The 21864-nt window shown below is 36.6% G+C and overlaps 1 long non-coding RNA gene across 1 annotated transcript in view; it reads left to right on the top strand.

The window, feature by feature from the left end:
• The window catches only part of LOC110311197, a 17165-nt gene extending 14186 nt beyond the window's left edge, over positions 1–2979 (top strand). The window contains exon 3 of the long non-coding RNA XR_002379937.1: positions 2502–2979. This is a non-coding gene — a long non-coding RNA (uncharacterized LOC110311197). The remainder of the gene's footprint in view (positions 1–2501) is intronic.
• Positions 2980–21864: the final 18885 nt, after the last annotated feature.

The raw sequence follows: 21864 nt of genomic DNA, 5'->3' as shown, positions 1-21864 counted from the left end.
AAAAAAAAAAAAAAAAAAAAAAAAAAAAAAAAAAAGAATACATTTCAGGTATTCATATTAATGATTTATAAATGCTTATCAGTTTATTTATGACCTTTTGTGGTAGGTTTAGTTTCTTTTTTATAATTTAAAAGTGTAATTATACTAAAATTTAACACAGTCAAAACAGTCATAGGAGAAAATTTAAAACTCAGTTGTCATTTGTTCCTGTTGGAGGATGAAAACTCCAAGAAAACAAAACAAAACAAAACAAAAAAAACCCACTTCCCACTTCATATTTTATTAAATGAGGATGTTTTCAAGTATTGTATTTCTTAACCGCATGCCTGTGCTGATACCCACAAAATTTGACACCAAGAACTGTTCAGTATTCCTATAGACATCAATATCCATTTTATCTACTTTTTCAGATGTTGTCTATTTTAAATAAGCATAATTACATCATTTCTCTATTTTCATTTCCCCATTCAACACTTCTCTCTCAAACTGCTCACCTCTTTTTTTAATTGTTGCTACACACACACACACACACACACACACACACACACACATATACCACATCACACCATACCCCATGGTCCCAAAATCTTTATACTGTTGAGGACTAACCCCTATAAGAAGAACTATAGGCCAGTAAGATATGCTGAGGCAGGAGAGTCTTCCCCAAAGAAGATTCCAAACTCCACAATTGGCATTAAATATCAAATGGTAATCCCTAAAATCATATACATATGATTGACATTATCAATTTTATTTACCACTCTATCCAATATGAAGTGTCAATATATTTGATATTTAAAAATAACACAAAAAATACAAATGTGTTGAAACGCATTCATAGCTATCACTGGGCATATAGTGTGCTCTAAAATGTTGGGTGACACCCCTTTATTCTTGGGTGAGTTTTGGGAATGAATGAGATGTTTTGAATTTTAATAATCACTTCATTTATTTATGTGTATTCTCTAGTATGATGTGATTTCTTTTTGAATTTGATGAATGCTAAGGCAGGGAAGAGATGGATTAAGGCAAGAATCCAAGCTCAATTCAACTTTTATGTTAGGATTGTATGTTAAATTATGCTGGGCCACCGTCCTATTGTTACTATACTAACTTTTAAACTAGAAATGTTCACTGTGTTAGTACCATTAAACATTGAGGTAACTTCCAAAGATGAACAACACAATTATTTCTCCATTCTTTCCCCTCAAGATTTTGGGCCTTTATAGCAAATTAGACCTAAGGTAAATGCTCCCATTAAAGTATATTGTGGTTATACCATTAAAGTGTATTGTGGCTATAGTCACCATTTTTCAAATAACATATATTTCAAAGAACTTCAAATATTTTATTCATTTGATCAAATATATTAATAGTAACTTACTTTCATATCTTTACCACATCAAAAGGACCCGTAAGTACAGGCCAACCAAAATAGTGTTGTTTGTATGACCACATAATAAATACAGAAAACACATGTTTGGAAGCACCCATATTGGTGATCTTATTAAAGCCATGCAACACCATTGTGAAATGTATCCTGCTCACATATTCAGCTTTATAGACCTGAAAAACAAAAACATATAATTTGTTTATATCTATCAATTGTGTGCTGACTTCAAGATTTGATAAGCTCTAATAGTTTAGTGGGCTTTTGTCCATAGAGTCCATTATCCTCAAACCAAAGAAATTCCATGCTTCATAGTTCACAAGAGGGACAGATATGAGTAAATTATCCGAAATAAATTTTGACTCCTGGAAATAGTGAAAAACAACATTTCTGTTAATAATTTGTTACAGTATTTCAGCCAATACCACACATACCAAACTATTTACAATTGATTATACAAATATTTTCTTTGAATTCAGAATGCATAATAGTGTAAAAGAGACAGTGCTGGGATGCATGAATTTTTCCTTAATTGAAGACTCTTTTCCTGTACTTCATGCGGTATCCAGGTCCTGCCAATACTTGGCATGCAAAGGCAGAAATCAATGAGGTTTAATCTATGAAAAGCCACAATCAGAGTGGCTTTAGATTATGACTTTGGGCACTTTAACTACCTTGCAAATACCACTAGCATCGGAGAAAGAAAACCACACAGCTCACAGGCATAATGTAAGGACTACATAAGAGAACTTTGTGACTGATGAGTGTCAGGGGCCACCTAGTCCTGCCATGACTATCAAAAGAAACTGTGTGGTCCAGAGCAGGTTCGCATGGTTTAATGAAAAGAGGAATGTGAGTAGGAAGGGTAAGTGACAAAGTGTAAGGGAAGACTGAGTGGGCAACAGATCTCTGCAGGAAGTCACAGGAAAGCTAGGACTGCCACATACAAGATCACATCTATAACTCCAACTGAACAATACAGATGGAGTAAAGAAGCTATTCACAATCTCTGAGTAAGTTAGAAAAGAGATCAGTGCCCTAGAGCTAAATAATAGGGACTTTGAACTTACATTTAGGGGCAAAACATTTTTTCCTTTCTTTTTTCTTTTAGTTCTTTGAACACCTGCACAGTTGGATTAACTCCCACGGGAAGTTCATGAATGGCTCTTACCATGCACATCCTAGGAGAGGTCAGAGATAGCAGCCGCCACACCAGGGGACTGAGATTCACAGAGGGAGACACATCTATACAATCTTACTGTAAATAAGCACTGTGACTTCTAGAACAGAATTGCAAACATTTATTTGTTAAATAAATTGCATTTCTGATCCTCAGTGCCTTTGGAAATTACAGCTTAGAATGGTTGCTCCTTATAAGAGGGCATGCATTAGGACTGGTCAAAAAAAGATAAATGCAAGCATGATTGGAAACCATGCCTATTGCTCTGTACACTGTAGTTTTTGAAGATACATCCTAATACCACCTCGCTTCAATACTATGACTGGATCCCTAATCAAAATCCATTCTCCTGTGTAACATGTTTTTCATTCTCTGATGTCCTCTGTAAAAATAAAACAAGCAAGCAAACAAAAGCACAATTGAGCAAAATGTTCTTCTGAGTAATATTTGCTTGCTAAATGTGGCAATTTCACCCAATTTGTACAGGTAAGGTATTTCAACTGCAAATGGGCAAATTGAAAATGTATTTCACTATTTTGTAAATCTTAAGCTAAATGCATAGAGATGAAGTTTGGCTGTGCGAAATAAGAAGTTTTCACATTCATTCTTATTCTTTTTAAAGAATGAGATTAGCCTCTTTGAACATGTACAAATTCAGTGTGTGCTATTTTTCTCCCAGTAAGAGTATAATTCTACTATTTATTTATTCATTTACTTATTTGTCAATTTGTTTGTTGTTTGTTTAAATGTATTTACTTATTACTTCAAGCTAAGAAAAAACTAAAACCACCTCCTAGTAACTATTCACTCAGTCTTTTTTTAAGCACTATAAATCACTAAGAAAACGATCATCAGGAACCTAAAAGATAAAATCCTTTTTAAAATTCTTCTGTAGTATAGAGAAACTTTGCTTCATTGTGGTCATATTTCTTGACCTTTTCTTGAGGCTCTGATTCTTTTTTAACCACCTCTTTCTCTAATATTGGCATAAACTTTCATATACAGTCACAATCCTATATAATAGAATTATGATTCTAGATCAAAGGTATACTTTTATGTCTTAACTCGGTATTCCTCAGTTGAGAATTCTTTGTTTAGCTCTGCGCCCCATTTTTTAATGGGGTTATTTGATTTTTTGGAGTCCAGTTTCCAAAGTGTGGATACTTCATCCCTCCTTAGAATGAGGAACAAAATACCCAAATGAGGAGTTACAGACAAAGTTTGGAGCTGAGACAGAAGGAAGGACATGCAGAGACTGCCCCATTCAGGGATCCATAACATAATCAACCACCAAATACAGACACTATTGCATAGGCCAGCAAGAGTTTGCTGACAGGACCCTGACATAGCTTTCTCTTGTGAGGATATGCCAGTGCCTGGCAAATACAGAAGTGGTTGCTCACAGTTATCTATTGGATGGAGCACAGAGCCCCCATTGGAGTTAGCTAGAGAAATACCCAAGGAGCTGAAGGGATCTGTAACCTTTAGGAGGAACAACAATATGAACTAACCAGTACCCCCGGAGCTCTTGCCTCTAGCTGTATATGTAGCAGAAGATAGCCTCATTGGGAGGAGAGGCCCTTGGTCTTGTGAAGATCATATGCCCCAGGTACAGGGGAATGCCAGGGCCAGGAAGTTTGAGTGGGTGAGTTGGGGAGCAGGGATGGAGGAGGGTATTGGGGGCTTTCAGGATAGCATTTGAATTGTAAATGAAGAAAATATCTTATAAAAATTGTTTAAGTAAAAAAAAAGAAATTATTTAATCCCCTCTTTTCTACACATGAACAGAGTATCAGGAGAACACAAAGAAAGAAACAATTACCTTTCAAAGGACATAGTAACCTTACATAGGCTAAATTCAAAACAATATTTGAGGATCATTCGCGTATTTTCTTCTGAGAAATTGATATCCTGTGAGCTTAACTGACAAGGACTGAACTAAAGGTTCCAGAATTTCCTGACAGTTTTAGCATGCAGAGTTTTTATTGAAGTCCAAGTGAACCTGGAGCCTAGACAAAGCTTCTTTGGAGTGTGTTTCACATTAAGATTATAATGTAAATTTTAAGTGAGTCCTTGAGCGCATAAGCCAATTTTAAGGAAAAGGGTACTGAATTCACTGGATGGGAGACCACCTCTGCTAACTTAACATTCCAAATGTCTCAGGACAGAGAAGTGGTCTTGATCATGTGTTTTAAAGGTGGATCTACACACTTTTGATTTTTATGAAACATCTCATAACTTGAAACCTTAGTCTCTTTAATTCTACATCTCAAATGTCTACACCTAGCCAACTCTACAATTCTGAGGCTTGGAACTAATAGCATTCATTCATTCATTCATTTACTTATTCATTCATTTTATTATTTTTTCAATATCACGGCGTTTGTTGTATTAGTTTATAGTATAAATAATTTAAATCTGTGATAATGCATGCATATATAACTCTCTGAGGATAATACTTAAGTTCTGCCACCATCATGTGATTCCACACATAGACAACACATAGCCCATAGTAAACTCAACATGGATAAATATCATTCACCATTTCCAAATAAAAAAGACAAACAGGAAAGGAAAATACAATAAACATTTCTTTCTATCCTATGATATCCATGCCCTGTAAGGAAAGGCAAACATAGCCATATAACAGAAACCCAGTCCTCTCATTAACACAGCAATGGAATCTAATTAATACCGTGCACAGTGTTGATGGACGGTGCAATGACTAGTGACTGATACTGCCTCTCCACACAAGGGTGTTAATTACATGTTCTGGCACTGAAAGTCACATTCTAGTTCATAAGTTCTTAAGTGGTTGGATATATTTGCTAAAAGGTTACAACAGGTAACCATAGAATATATCATGTAGAATAAGAGAATTAAAACGAAAACAGTAATATCAAGGCACTTTGGCTTCACTGTTTGTAGTATCCCTAACCTCAGCACAGCTATCTGCAATCTATCATCAGGCTGATTTTGCCTTTGAAACTATGTGATTGACAAAAAAAAAAAAAAAAAAAAAAAAAAAAAAGAAACTTCTTGCTACAAGTGCTCAAACCTATACCCTTATTTGGCCACCATGCATAACAAAATCTATTATAAAAATAAAATTTTTATGACAATTTCCTTAAAATCAGTTTGTTCTTTACATCAAGGTCCATATTTTCATATTTTCCATCTCTCACATTATATCTAGAAGGTAATTTTTGCTATTTTAACTGATAGAATTTCTGGCACTACAGTACTGTCTGCTATTCTTTTCTCCCTACAGTGTTAAATAATGGTATGGCTCCAGCAAGATGTACTCAGACTTGCCAGCCTGTGGCTTAAAGATTCATTAAAAATTCCTCACTGACTTGTATTAATACAAATTAGTAGTCAGAAAACATAATCCAGTGCAAGGTACTAATTTTTATTCAGATATTCTATTAGCATATAATCGTCTTTTTGAAGAAATTAAAGGTGCATTATTATACTTGATGTGGCATAAATTATAAAAGCAAAAATTTCTCTTGCAAGGTTCTGCAGTTCTCCAGTAATTATCCATATTGCACCCTAGAAACTAAAATTAAATACATAAATTAAAGCAGTAGGGGAGATAATAACACTGTAAAGGGGGACCAGATTTAGCACAGTATATCATACCTGAGGCTCAGCCTGAGAAGAGCCACCACTGGCTTGCTCACACAGGAATCAAAACAGATTTCCTACAGATCAGAGCTTGATTGAGAGTGAGGTGATCACTTGCCATTTGACTAAAGCAGTACTTTTGTTCAAGCAGTACTTATGTAAATAGGTCTCCTCTGCCTACTTTCTCAGCATATTCATGAAGTGTCTCAATCTTTGAGATTCACAGGATGTGAGTCCAGCAGCAAGGTCAGTTACAGTTGCTATCTCTTCACATATAGACAAATGAAACTTTCAGCTCTTAGCTCATAGAAGATGTGCACACATAGATTCACATCTATGTGCACCCCTTTTATCGAAAGTGGCTTTAGGGTGAATTTACAGTATTTATAAATTTCTAGCTACATGTAGTGATAATTGCTCCCCAGTTGACAAGCCTACAGGATCCCCATTCTATCACTAGTACTTCTTAATTGGAATAAAGATCAGTTTGACACTATTCTTAAAACTCAAAAGAATAAAAGCAAGTTTGAAATCTCATAGCATTTTATTTCCTTTTATGTAATGATTCTTTCTGATAAGATAGGAAATAGATAACAAAAATCACATTATATATTAAGCATATTCAGTTTTAGTCCCAAGCACAGAAAAAAATATTAACTTAAACATACTCCCTCTTTTTCCAGCAGGTAAAAATGGGCAAAAATGGAAACTATTTTGTTAGGAATGTTGGTACCATATGCACAATTTGACATTCTTCATATGTAAACCTCATATCTAAGAATTTGTACATGTTAAGACTTGGTAAAAAAATCCTATATAAAAATCAAGAAATATGCCCTAAAATATGTACCTACCACTTGAACATTTTGTTATTCATAAGCTACCTTGCCCATGACTTTCGTTGGCTGAATGGAGTTAAAATTTTGATTCATGTTCCCTAATGTCAAGGCTGGAGGAAAAGGGCCCCAAAAGCAGGCAAAAGATTGAGAGACACCACCAACATATACTGTTAGGAGTATGATAAAAACATCAAGATAATAACCATAATATATGCACAAAAGACCTAGCTCAGAACCACATCAGCCCCCTGATTGTTCATCACAATCATCTCCTATGAGGCATGCTTAGCTCATTCTGTGGGCCATGTTCTTGTGGTGTCCTCATACCCTCTGGCTCCTCCAATTCTTGCTTTTCTTCTTCCTCTTCCATAGGATCTGCCATATGTTTTCCTGTGGGTCTCTGAAGAGTCATTATGCCCCATTTGGTTGATATCCCAAGGAGACTTGCTCTACTTTGTAGTGAAGTGGAGGATGAATGGATCAGGGGAGTAGGGAGGTGGGGAGTAAGGATTTAGAAAGTAGAAAGAAGGGAGACCAGCAGGATTGGTGGTTTGTATTTTGGATAAAGCCTAAAATGGTGTAAAAAATTGTTAATAGGTGATTGTGCTAGTGGCTACCGGAGGGAGAAGTACAGAGAATGGCAAAATCTTAGAGAACAACTGAGATTGGTATAAGTATACATTATGAAAAAAAATCTAAATAACAAATACAATCAATTCTATGAATTATAGTATTCTTATACATTGGTAGAATTTAGTCATATATACAATAGCTAAGTAGTCAAAGAAAACACTCCATCTTTATTCCTGTGACCACCTTAAGTAATACATGGCATGTGCAAAACCTGGAACTTGAGAGGTGCACAGTAAGAACGAGCTAGGAAATCTTGTGAAATAGGGGTTGCATTGTTCTGTCCCAGATGTGATAATGTAAGTGAAGGAAACTCAGGATGAAGAATAACTAAACCATGGACCACGAGTATCAAATGCAGTCTGAACACAAGCTCCATCTGCAGAGGATCCCATTAATTTCACTGAAAGGTTCTTGTGAAATTCTCCTAGGAAAACAGGTCCATAGATCCTGAGAGAACCACTCCCAGAAATAATGCACAGAGCTAAGGCCAAGTAGTGCAAGGATGGAATGCCATTGAATGTAATAGTACAGTTTAAAAAATCCCACAACCCATCATCATTGAACAACTAACCCCTTCAGCTGTTAGTTATAAAAACTTCATGAAGAATTATAAAATTCCAGATTTCTTTTTGCAACATGAAAAATTCTCAAGATGAACTTCTCCAAAGTACACTTTGTAGCAAGTTCTTAATTTTACATTGCTTATACCAAAGTCTAACCTCCTTTACACATCTATCTTCCAATAATCATGCAAAAGTATTCAGAATACAAAATGTATTGGATGTGAATAATGACCACCTCAGTGTCCACAGTCTCAGGAAATTAAGACATAATTTGAGCAAAATAAGATTTGAACTAAAACAGATGTCTAGTGAACCAAATGTGGACTCACAAATAGACTTATTACTATACTCATATTTGGACCACTAGATATCTGTTTTAGTTCAAATCTTATACTGCTCTAATTATGTCTTAATTTCCTATAGCTGATATAATTTTTGCCAGAAAATGATTAAAGCCAAGAGTAACCTTACATTTCCAAGAGACATAATTTTTTCTTCTTCTTTTAAAAACTTTGTATTGGTTCTTTGTGAATTTAATATCATGCACACCAACCCCACTCATCTCTCTCTCTCCCCTCATACCTACCTTCAACCCCTGAAACCTCCCCCTCAACAGAGGAAAAAAAATAATTATATTTTGGAAGCTGTAGTGTGTCACAGTGTGTCCAACAATATACCCTTTGTCCATGCCCCTTTCACAGCACAAGATTTCTGGCTTATGTTACCCTGCTGACACTAGAAATTTACTGGGACTCTTGGATAGGATAATGTATAGTTGCCTTGTGTTATGAAGATTCTGTAGTTTTAGATCTGTAGAACCAGTCCATTCATGTTCTCCAGCAGTTCATCGATGGGGTATGTGTTGGGGTGGGCCAATTCAAAGCCCTGGATCTGAGCTTGAGAAGTATCTGAACTGGTCAAGCTGTTGACTCTCCTGCTCTCCTGCCCTCAGGGCCAGCTCACCAATACCCACTGCTACCAAACCATTTCTACTCTGCTACAACCGACGAGTGGCAGGGTCAGCTCTCCTGCTTTCATGACCCCCAGGACAACTCTCTCATGATGTCCAGGTGAAACGAAGGGCATATTCTGCACAGCCCTGAGACATCAACATGTCCCTAGTGGGCAGCCCAGACTAGGACCACCTGCCTGGGTGCTGCTGCAGGGCCATGCACCAAGATGTAGCCTCAGTGGCAGCACAGGCCAGGCCACCACTGTGGTCCCAGGTGGCATGACCAGCTACTCATATCAGGCAGCATTCCTCACTAGCCTGTAGTTTTCAGTTCTGCCTCTCTTCACTGTGACCTTATCCTTTTCTTTCTCTTCTGTTCCATTTCTTTACCATGTACTTGTTCCTCTTAGTGAAGCTGGGGTCTCTAGGTGTCTGAAATAGTCTAAGCAGTAGTCTCAGAAGTGCTATACACAGATCATGCATTATGGCCTTGTCAAAGGTCAACTCATACATGGTACAGTGGTTGTATTGTAGGTATTTCCTTCAAGTTTTAATTAAAGGAATTATTAGTAACAGTGAAAGGTTCTACGAAAGCATCTGTGCCATGGTTCTCTCCTAATTTCTGATGATTTCTGATGACTCTTGGCACCTGGTAGCTCACAGAAGCATCGCTCCATCTGTGCCTCCATTTATGTATGGCATTTTCCTTTATGTGCTCTTAGATTACAACTTATCTGCTGTTGTGAAGACAGGAGTGTTTGGATGGGGATCAACCATAATCCAAATTGACATCATAGAACTGGGTTGATTAAACCAAGAAATTTCTTGCGAAGTTCATAGGGCTGTATTTAATGGTTCCAAGTAGTCACACAGGTACCAGGAAAACATTTAGCTCACTAATGTGTGTCAGAAAACATGAAGAGGAAACTATATGATAACTGCATTCGACCTGTAAGATAGTTGATAAGTTCAGCATCTAATCATAGTGAGAAGGAACAAAACTTTTATTTGTAGGAAGATGAATGGAAATGGCACCCATCATAATAACTGAAATAAACCAGAATTAGAGAGAAAACCTTTACCTATTTTCTCTTGTAGAAAGAATGAATCTAGACTGATTTTAAAGACATGGAATTATACTGGAGGCTAGCTGGGAAGAAGAAGAGATTCAGAGGGAAAGAGGAGGGAACATAAGAAAAGGTATGAGAATAGAAATGTCATCCTACCAAGAACAGTATTGACATCGATAAAAAAAAATATCATAAACTCATTGTTTTGGGCAATCAGTGTGTTGATATAATGTCAAAAATGGCTTCTGATCTAAAAACAGAAGGAAATCTCTTCGACTTAATTAATGGCATAGAGAATAAAATCATAATGAGCATTCTTAAGGATGAAGTGCTGACTACTGTTTTCTATAATAGAGAGCCAGATAAAACTCTTAACTTGATTTCAGCATTATGGGGAAAGGAATGAAGGAAATGTCTCATCAGTACCATGTGAAACTTTATTTCTGTTGAAAAATTATAAGAAATGTGAAAAATACTCCCATAATAAAAAGTAACATAACAAATTTATAAGAAATAAATTCATTTTTTCATTTTTTTGGATAAAATGCTGACAAAATGTAAATAAACAATTTAAAGCAGTCGTGCAACAAAACTATAAATATTAATTATGTATTAATTAACTAAAAGATACAAAATAAATTCTTATATTTAATCTATCTATACAATATGTATAGATGTCTCCAATAAGACATAATATACATTCATTCAAATAAATCATGTTTTATTAAGAGAATTACTAAGCTAATAATCCCTTCTAAATGTAATTTTGATCACACCTAGTCATAGTATGTCAGGAAGACTTTTTTTAACAAAGAAAACTATATTAGCCAATGTGTACAAATCAGCATACATATACTTGTCAATGTCTTCCAAAGAACCAAATCCAGCAGGATAACTACATGTACACAGAGAGAAAAGAAGAAGGATTAATTCTAGGAATGAATGCCAAAAACTTCCAGAGTATACTGCCTACCAGATTGCTAACTGGCAAAGTCAGTAGGGAAAACCAGACTGGCTTTTATTATGTATTCAAGTAGAAATAATAAGTATGCTTTAAGACTGTTCCAATGAATTTAAGGTACGAATATAAACTAATGCAAATGACTTCAATATTTTAGCAAATTTAACATGAACACTTGCATCAGTGAAGTCAGCAGTGATATTCTATGGCAGGACATTGATGACATGAACGGTAGGGACATTCAGAAAGATCATTAACTCAAGAAGTGACTAACTTCAGTCTTGGCACAAAGAAATACTGAAAGGCCTATTCACACTTGAAAGATAACTCAAAGAGGTCATTGCAAATTTGACACAATCCTTAAGAATTGCATGATGTTATCTCTAATAAATCATGTGGCAAAATACATTCCTGTAAATCATAAATATTAAGGAACTATCTCAGATCAACCTTGCTAAAGGAAAACTTTAATTATCATTATATTCCCTTTAGAAGACGATATGCAAAAATTGTTTATCATAGGAAGAAGCAATCAAAGAATATGCTGCCAAAAATGTTGGACAAAATGATTATAGATGTCTGTCAGGCCCTTAATTAAGGAATGTATTAGGTGATTATGCTGTGTGTTGTCATGATTGTTGTATATTTTAGCATTTTATAATTTGTAACATGTTATGGTTTTGCAGATTAAATAAGTGTTCATTTTCCTACCCAATTGTAAAATAATAACTTCATAATATTTTTTCCTTAATGAAGGCACATAGAATTAAATGGCCCAAGATCCAGAGCTAGCCTTGGAACAGTGCTGTCCAAGGTCAGCCTTAAGGTCTAGAACAACTTACACTGCACCCCTGAAGTACTGCTCCAGGTTTGTACTGTGCCCTTCCCACCTCTCACCTCATCCCCTCTTGCTCCTAAATCCATGCCTTCCTATTTATTATCATGTATGTCCTCCCTATGGCCTTAATGTATTCATACCATTATAAACATGTGAATCCAAAGCTCAGGGATGACATTGTAGAACTCTTTCTAGCTACACTCAACACAGATACTCAAGGGGAATTATAATTTGTTCCACTTTGTCTGTAAAATCTCACACCCTTTATTCTAGTTCTCCTCTTCTTACAAAATGTTACTATTGGATAAATCCACTGTGAACTGAAAATATCACGAGGAGAACTGCATTGAATGCATCTAACCTACTACCCAGCATACCTTAGCCCACCCTATCTTAACTGTGCTAAGACCACATCAGCCTGTGGTTGGATGTTACATTAGAGTATACATGAGCACAATTATTTAAGAGACAGCCTGCTTTATGCTAAAGCCTTAAGTATTTTATGTAATTTATTGTATATCTGTATCCCAAAACAGTGGCAGCATGGTACTCCATAGAGTAGAGGGTATTTAGCCTCATGATTGGCAAGTGACAGGGTGTAGTTTCTCACTATACCAGTGCTCCAAGAGAGTCATTCTCAATGATGTTGTCCTGAAAAATAACATAAACCCAAAATGTGAAGCTTGGTTTCTAATGAAGAAATGTTGCTTTTTGTAGGTCTGTGAAGACAAAACTCTCTACACCCCTTACAACTCAGAGAATATATGCACAATGTCTCCAATCTTCTGTGTACAGGAGTCCTATTTATAGCAAAAGAGATAATCTATATAAGAAGTTACTCAATAATTAATTATCTTTGTGGCTCAATAGTTGTTTCAATACAAATCATGACAATAAGAATTTAAGATAAAATACTGAGCAATGAATATATAAAGGAACAAGGATGGAGATTTATTCACTGTTTTGCTTTTATTTCTTCTGCATGTTATAAATTGTGCAATGCAACCAAACAGCAGAGAACTGCAAGGGCCTATGCAAGGGGATGAATGGAAGAGTTCTTTTGGGTACTTTGGCTTTTTTGATAAAGAAGCTTAAAAATGAATAATTGGATATTATGCCCACATTTAAATTGATATTTACATATAATGACAAGAAAACAATTTAAGATATAGAAAATTTAAAAGATTGGTTGCAGAATAGTTTACACAGTATGGTGCCACAATGAACATTTATGCATTCTGTGTATATATGCAAAAATCAAAAAGAAAATGGAAAAAATGTCAATAGTAACAAGGTCCTCTGGGTAGTAGGTCTGCTGAGGTCCTATTTGCCCATGGCTGCCCTGCCTCTACAATTAACACATTTCAGTTTACGTCAAAAATATTCCCAGCATTTGGAAGGTTCAGTGGTATAGATTTATAAGTGGGAAACATGAAATTATGTATATACTTATTCCAATTTTGTGCACAAATATCAAGTGCATTTATTTGAAATTCATTTTCCTGAAGGAGAGAGGGGAGACAAGGCAAACAAAGAGGGGAGAGAGAAGGGAACAAGGAAAGGAAAAACTATCAACAAACTATTTCTTTTGCAGTGCAAACCTCCTTAGCAGTACTGTAACAATTTACTTCACTGGTGAGGTTTTCACCAATTTTGGTAAAATATCTGATACATATAAAGAATGGGAAAGAAAAGTCTCAATTAGGAATTGTCATGCCAATTTGAATAAAATATATGATAAAAAATTAGTAAGTGTGAGAAAGTATAAAACAACAGCATGAGGAGACATATGTAAAAGTAGAAATAGATATTTCCAATGTGTTCAGTAAGCTAAGGGATAATGAACATTTTATTCTGAACCACAGAGGGAATGCAAAACATATATAACCTGGACAGAAATAGGGAGCTACCCTTACCTAATCATGCAATACAATCAGCCAAGATTGAAATTTGAACATGTGTGCACATGCATATGTGTGCACACACCCATACCTGTGTCATGCATTATGAATCCTTGAGACATAGAAAGGCTTGAACACTGATCTGATATTTAAATGGCTAAGAAAGGGGACAGGAAAGCTTCAGTAAAGCTATGACCTTAGGGTTGTTCTACTGCTGTGATGAAACAGCATATGAGAAACAGCTGGAGGAGAAAGAGCTTATTTTTCTTACAGTTCCACATCACAGTTCATCATTGGAGATAAGTAAGGAAGTCAGTCAGGCTAGGAACCTGGTGGCAGGAGCCAATGCAGTCTACAGAGGAGTGCTTCTTACTGGCTTGCTCCTCATAGATTCTCAGCCTGCTTTCTTATAGAACCCAGAACCAACTTCCCAGGATTTCTACTACCCACAAAAGACCAAGTCCTCCTATCCTGGTGATTACTCAAGAGAGTGCCTCACAGGCTTACCTAAAGCTCAGGTTGTTTTGTTTTGTTTGTTTGTTTGTTTGTTTTTTCTTTTTTATTAGGTATTTTCCTCATTTACATTTCCAATGCTATCCCAAAAGTCCCCCATACCCTTCCCCCCCATTCCTCTACCCACCCACTCCCACTTTTTGGCCCTGTCGTTCCACTGTACTGGGGCATATAAAGTTTGCAAGTTCAATGGGCCTATCTTTCCAGTGATGGCCAACTAGGCCATCTTTTGATACATATGCAGCTAGAGTCAGGAGCTCCGGGGTACTGGTTAGTTCATAATGTTGTTCCACCTATAGGGTTGCAGATCTCTTTAGCTCCTTGGGTACTTTCTCTAGCTCCTCCATTGGGGGCCCTGTGATCCATCCAATAGCTGACTGTGAGCATCCACTTCTGTCTTTGCTAGGCCCCGGCATAGTCTTATGAGGGCATTTTTCTCAGTTGAAATTCCCTCATCTCAAATGACTTTAACTTTTGTCAATTTAAAATAAAACTATCCAGCTCAGATGTTAAATGTTTCAACAATATTCCACTGAGAATTGCCACACATTGTGCTCATTGAATATTCTGTTAACAAAAACAAATAGGTATTGATCATAAAAAACCTGGATCGTGTCTGATTTTAAGAATCATCATTGTCATCCAGGGCCCAACTAAAATAAAATCTCCCACATCTAATTTCTGATAACATGACTTACCGCCTGGGGAAGAATTGACTTAAATATGATTCACATATTCAGACTCCATTATAATCGTACCTTAAAAGTAAAGCAAACACACCAACCTATTAAAACATACTTGGTAATGTTCACTGACTTTCATACATTTTATTCATTTTGCAGCAAAATTTAAAAGGAGAAAATGGGATGGTTATCTACTAAGGTATTACCAAAAGAGTAGGGAAATTTTTTTTTTCAAGTGCACTTCATGTAGTCAAATGAATGACTTTCTTCAAAGACTCCCTCATCATAAAAAATTAAAAAAATTGAAGTCGATCCAATTCTAGGAATTAAATAAACATTACCACTTAATTTTCAGAGCATGGTAACTTTTGTTCATGTCTAAGTCACCCTAAGTTTGAAACATTGGCTTATTTATGAAAGGATTTGAAAATGCTGGCCATTTACCTTTTATGAAATATATTGGTCTCATTCTTTTATTTATTTACATTCCAAATGTTACCTCCCTTCCAGTTCCCTCCTCCAAGAGTTCTTCACCACTTGTCTTCTCCCCTTTTCCTCTGAGAGGGTATTCCCATACCCAACTCATTCACTTACCCACTCCCCTTACCCACCTAACCCCACTTCAACTCCTTCACATCCTCTTTTCCTGGGGATCAAGCCTCTATAGGATTAGGCATATACTGTCCAACTGAGGCCAGACAAGGCAGTCCTCTGCTTGTTGTTTGGTTGGTGGCTTAGTGTCTGGGAGCTCCCAGGATTCTGGGTTAGTTGATACTGTTGTTCTTCCTATGGGGTCACTATCCCCTTTAGCTCCTTCAATTTTTCCCATAACTCTTCCATAGGAGTGCTCTACCTCAGGCCAATGGTTGGTTGTAAATATCTGCATCTATCTCAGTCAGCTACTGACAGAACCTCTCAGAGAACAACCATGCTAGGCCCCTGTCTGCAAGCATGACATGACATCAGTAATAGATTCAGGGAAAGACACCATGGGATGGATCTCAAGTTGGCCTAATCACTGGATGACCGTTCCTTCAAACTCTACTCCTTTTTTGTCCCATTATGTTGTTTAGCCAGGAAAAATTCTGGGTCAAAAATGTTGAAGGAAATTTGGTGACTGCCATCCCTCCATTGTTATCCATGTCTATCTACTGGAGGTGGTCCCTTCAGGCCCCAACTCTACACTGTTGGGTATTTTGGGTAGAGTCATACCCACTGAGTCCTGGGAGCATCTGATACTTTCTAGATGTTGGCCCCATCTGAGGCTGGATATTTCCATTGATTCTCCTGGCCCTCTTGACTTCATTCTTGTCTTCCCCAATACCCGATCCTGCCCCACCTTTCCCCTCCACCTCTGAACACAATTCTTCACAGACATGGAAACATCAATTCTCAACTCCATATTAAATAACAAAAACAAAAAACAAAAAAACAGGATAGTGAATACAATTCTCAACAGTAAAAGAACTGGAAAAATCACTATTTTAAACCTCAAAGTGTACTATAGAACAATAAAGATCAACTCACACACACACACACACACACACACACACACACAAGGAATTGGTACAGAGATAGACAGGTTGATCAATGGAATAGAATTGAAGACTCAGAAATAAACCCACACACCTACGTACACTTGATCTTTAACAAAGAAGCCAAAATATAAAGTGGAAAAAGAAAGCTATTCAATAAATGCTACTGGTCTACCTGGCAGTGTGCTTGTAAAAGAATGCAAATAGATCCATATTTATCATCTTGTACAAAGCTCAAACCCAAGTGGATCAAGGACCTCAACACAAAACCAGACACACTGAATCTAATAGAAGAGAAAATGGAAAAGAGCCTTGAATGCATTGACATGGGAGAAAATTTCCTATACCACTCCAGGGCACATACCCCAAAGATGCTTTCCCATATCACAAGGACACATGTTCCACTATTTTCATAGCAGCCTCATTCATAATAACCAGAATCTAGATACAACCCAGATGTCCCACAACACAAGAATGAATACAGAAAATGTGGTTCATTTACACAATGGAATACTATTCAACTATTAAAAATGAGGACACCATGAAATTTGCAGGCAAATGGATGGAACTAGAAAATATCATCCTGAGTGAGGTAACCCAGACAGAAAGGACAAACATAGTATGTCCTTACTTATAAGTGGTATTGGTCCAATCTCTAAAAATATGCTATTTGTACTACATATGTACGTAAATGTAAATATTACTTTTATTTCCTCAGTATGGGATGAGATGATAGCCACAACCAAGCTTTGTGAATATGTAGCTTGGGCTACATATTGTTCTAACTATCCCTAGGCCTGAAGTTTCTAGTGCCTGTACTATCTTCCAAACTGTGTCTGTTAACTTGGACCTAGAATACTTCAGCTTCGGAGACTTTCTCCTGAATGAGCTCACCCTTTCTAACACTTTCTAACCTCTGGCTGGCTCGTTCAGCTCTGCTGTTCTGGCTCAAACTCCTCTCCAAGATAACTGATTTAATCTGGCTTCTATTAGTTTCTCACTGAATTGTTCTGCTTGTCCTCAAATTACCTCTGCCAATTTGTTCTAATCTTCTGGCTCCTTCTTAATCTCTGGCTTCAACTGCCTGTGAATGAACTCATAAGCAAACTCAACTCCACTAAACTACACTCACTCAGCTGAACTGCACCAAAGTCAAATCCACTCAACCAAACTGACTGACTCTCTCTCCCTGTACTGCTCTTAAGTAACCTCTATTTCTTGTCTGTTCTCATGAGAGTTGGGTATATCCTATCTCTGACTCATCTTGTCAACTATTTCTCTGATTCATCACTTTCAAACATGGGTGCTCCATTTACAAACTCACTTAACCTTCATTATTTGGGATTAAAAGTGTGTACAATTGACAGTGTCCTTTGCACCACAGAAGCTTTGCAATTTTATGAGGTCCCATTTGTCGATTCTAGATCTTAGAGCATAAGCCACTGATGTTCTGTTCAGGAAAATTTCCCCTGTGCCCATGTGTTCAAGTTTTTTTTTTCCCCTCACTTTCTCCTCTGTTAGTTTCAGTGTAACTGGTTTTATGTGAAGGTCCTTGATCCACTTCAACTTGAGCTTTGTATAGGAAGATAAGAACGGATCTATTTGCATTCCTCTACATGCTGACCTCCAGTTGAACCAGCACCATTTGTTGAAAATACTGTCTTTTTTCCACCAGATGGTTCAAATATCAAGTGACCAACCAACAGATTGGGAAAAGATCTTTACCAGTCCTACACTAAGTAGAGGGCTAATATCCAATATATAAACACAACTCAAGAAATTAGACTCCAGAGAATAAAATGACCCTAATAAAATGGAGTACAGAATTAAACAAAGAATTTTCAACTGAGGAATATTGAAGGACTGAGAAGCACCTAAAGAAATCTTCAACATCCTTAGTTATCAAGGAAAGGCAAATCAAAACAACCCTGAGATTCCACCTCACACAAGTCAGTATGGCTAAAATAAAAAACTCAGGTGACAGCAGATGCTGGCGAGGATGTGGAGGAAGAGGAACACTCCTTCATTGCTGGTGGGATTGCAAGCTGGTACAACCACTCTGTAAATCAGTCTGGCGGTTTCTCAGAAAATTGGGGATAGTATTACCTGAGGACCCAGCTATAACACTCCTGGGTATATACCCAGAAGATACTCCAACAGATAACCAGGACATATGTTCCACTATGTTCATAGCAGTCTTATTTATAATAGCCAGAAGCTGGAAAGAACCCAGATGTCCTCCAACAGAGGAATGGATACAGAAAATGTGGTACATTTACACAATGGAGTACTACCCACCAATTAAAAACAATGACTTCATGAAATTCTTAGGCAAATAGATGGAACTAGAAAATATCATCCTGAGTGAGATAACCCAATTGCAAAAGAACACACATAGTATGCACTCACTGATAAGTGGATATTAGCCCAACAGCTCAGAATACCCAAGATACAATGCACAGACCACAGAAGCTCAAGAAGAAGGAAGACCAAAGTGTTTGTGCTTTGGCGCTTCTTAGAAGGAGGAACAAAATATTCACAGAAGGAAATATGGAGACAAAGTGTGGAACAGAGAGTGAAGGAAAGGCAGAGACAGGCCACCTGGGAATCTATCCTAGATACAGTTATCAAACCCAGACACTATTGTTGATGCCAAGAAGTGCATAGTAACAGGAGCCTGATATAGCTGTCTCCTGAGACATTCTGCCAGAGCTTGACAAATACAGAGGCAGATGCTTGTAGCCAACCATTTGACTGAGCATGGGGTCCCCAATGAAAGAATTAGAAAAAAGACTGAAGGAGCGGAAGTTTTTTGCAACCCATAGGAAGAACAATGTCAACCATCCAGACCCCTCAGAGTTCCTAGGGACTAAACTACTAACCAAAGAGTACACATGGAGGGACTCATGCCTTCACCTGCATATGTATCAGAGGATGGACTTGTTGGGCATCAATAGTAGGAGAGGCCCTTGGTCCTGTGAAAGCTAGTTGCTCCAGTGTAGGGAGATGTGAGGGCAGGGAGGTGGGAGTTGGTGGATGGGTGGGAGAGAACACCGTCATAGAAGCAGAGCGAGTAGGAAGTGGATCTGGATTTCCAAGGTGGGGGCGGGGGACTAGGGATGGGGATACATTTGAAATGTAAATAAAGTAAATATCCAATTTTAAAAAAGGGTGTTTTCTAAGTGTCTGTGTGTATTCTAGCCAGAGGGATTAAAGGTATGTGGTGGGTCTGCATTCCAACGGGATCACACAGACCTAGAAGGTCTTTGGATATGATCTCTTACCAGAGCAACCATATTGTTCAACTAAAATTTTTCTCCATATGTAAAATTACTTCAGCTAGGTATAAAAGGTCTAATTCAGAGGAGTAGTATTCTGGCCTATGTGTCATTAGGATTTTGTTTTCAAAAAATTGCTTCATGAATCACAATTTTCAATTAATTATTAAGGATATATCAAAAATGAGACTAGAAAAAGCATGGAATAAATATTGCAGATATGATTATTATATACATAGTCAAAGGTGATGAAAAGTATTAAAATGTGACAGTGTTTATTAATGTTGAGTATTTTGACACTTCACAGTTTCTTATTTTTATTTTATTTTGTTATTAACTTGAACAGTATATATTTACTGCTTCTTCTTATTTAACAATATCTCATCAAGTTTCCATGGAATGAACTATGAAGAACAGCATGGCCCCTACTTTGAGAGACATTCTGCCTGTGCCTCCTCAAGAGCTTAGACTGAAGGTATCGTCCGTTATACTCAACTAGTTTTATAATCTTTAAAATGAGTCATACTATCTTATTCTGCATTCAAAATGAAGTAAGTGAAAATGTGAATGAGTGCCAAGACTTAGTCTATGTCTGCCACTGATCATTCTAATCTCAAGACCTGCCAAAGTATAAGATATCTGGGTAAACAAATGTTTGCTCATTAGCTACTGCAATTGATCTAAGTTTCAAATTCTGGAAAAAAAGGAGTAAATAATTGCTAAATCATAGAGAGTAAAAACAATGCTATATACTATTAGTTGGGTCTAGAATATTTTTTATAACATAAGTTACCATGAAGTTATATTTAAGTGTTATTTTCCCTATTACTAATAATAAACAATAATAAAGAAATCATATGAAGAAGTGATCACAAGGCACTGTCTTGTTACCTCTTTTTAAACACTGTATAACCCTCCATATATTTAACTATCACTCCCTACTTCTTTAAAGATATTCACGTTACAACAGAAATCGTCTCTAGATTCCTTTTGTTTGCTTTTTTGTGTTCAAGTTAAGAGAAGTTAAATGTAAACTCTTTTATAGATTCTTAATTTTCTTAACATTATTCAAGAAGAGAATAAATTATTATATGCAATTTTAAATTCTTTAACTAAATTTCCTACATTAATCCTTTCATTCATATATTTAGCTTGATATGAAAACATAATCAGTATACTGACAGATTTACCATCTTTAAATTTGTATGATTTTGGAAACAATGGACAAGTTAAGAATTAGACAGTAAAACCACCAAGAACACTCTATTCATGTATCTTCAGAGATGAGCAATTTTGAAATGTTCTACAAGGTGCATGTCATTTGAACTTGAATGGATTTCTTCTGTATCTTAGCAGAAACCAAACAGAATAGACAGGAAAATAAAACTCCTGTTGTACACCATGCATTCCTGTTAAGGCTCCACTGACTTCAGAAATGCTTCATGCTCTAAAATTCACTATTCTGTTTTCTATCTGTGCTTTAAAGTTCATTAGTGTTTTGGTGCTAATAAGCAACAATAAGTCAGTGCAGAATTTGATGATTTTTGTTGCCATAACTGAATGGTCCTTCAAAGGACATTCTAATTTATATGTCAGAAATGTCTTCCTTCCTTCCTTCCTTCCTTCCTTCCTTCCTTCCTTCCTTCCTTCCTTCCTTCCTTCCTTCCTTCTTTCCTTTCTTCTTTCCTTTCTCTACTCCTCCCTTGCTCATTCTCTGACTCTCTATCTCTATCTCTATCTCTATCTCTATCTCTATCTCTATCTCTATCTCTTGAGATACAAGTATGTCACATAGAACATATATGTTCAAAGTACAACTCTCAGGAATCACATCTCTACTTCCCCTTGTGGGAATATTTAAAACCCAGGGCTGCATGCACATACCTCTTTTGCATTCT

This window comes from Mus caroli, chromosome 16, assembly GCF_900094665.2.
Source record: "Mus caroli chromosome 16, CAROLI_EIJ_v1.1, whole genome shotgun sequence".
In the NCBI taxonomy this organism is placed as follows: domain Eukaryota; kingdom Metazoa; phylum Chordata; class Mammalia; order Rodentia; family Muridae; genus Mus; species Mus caroli.
This window is presented reverse-complemented; position numbering and strand designations above follow the sequence as displayed.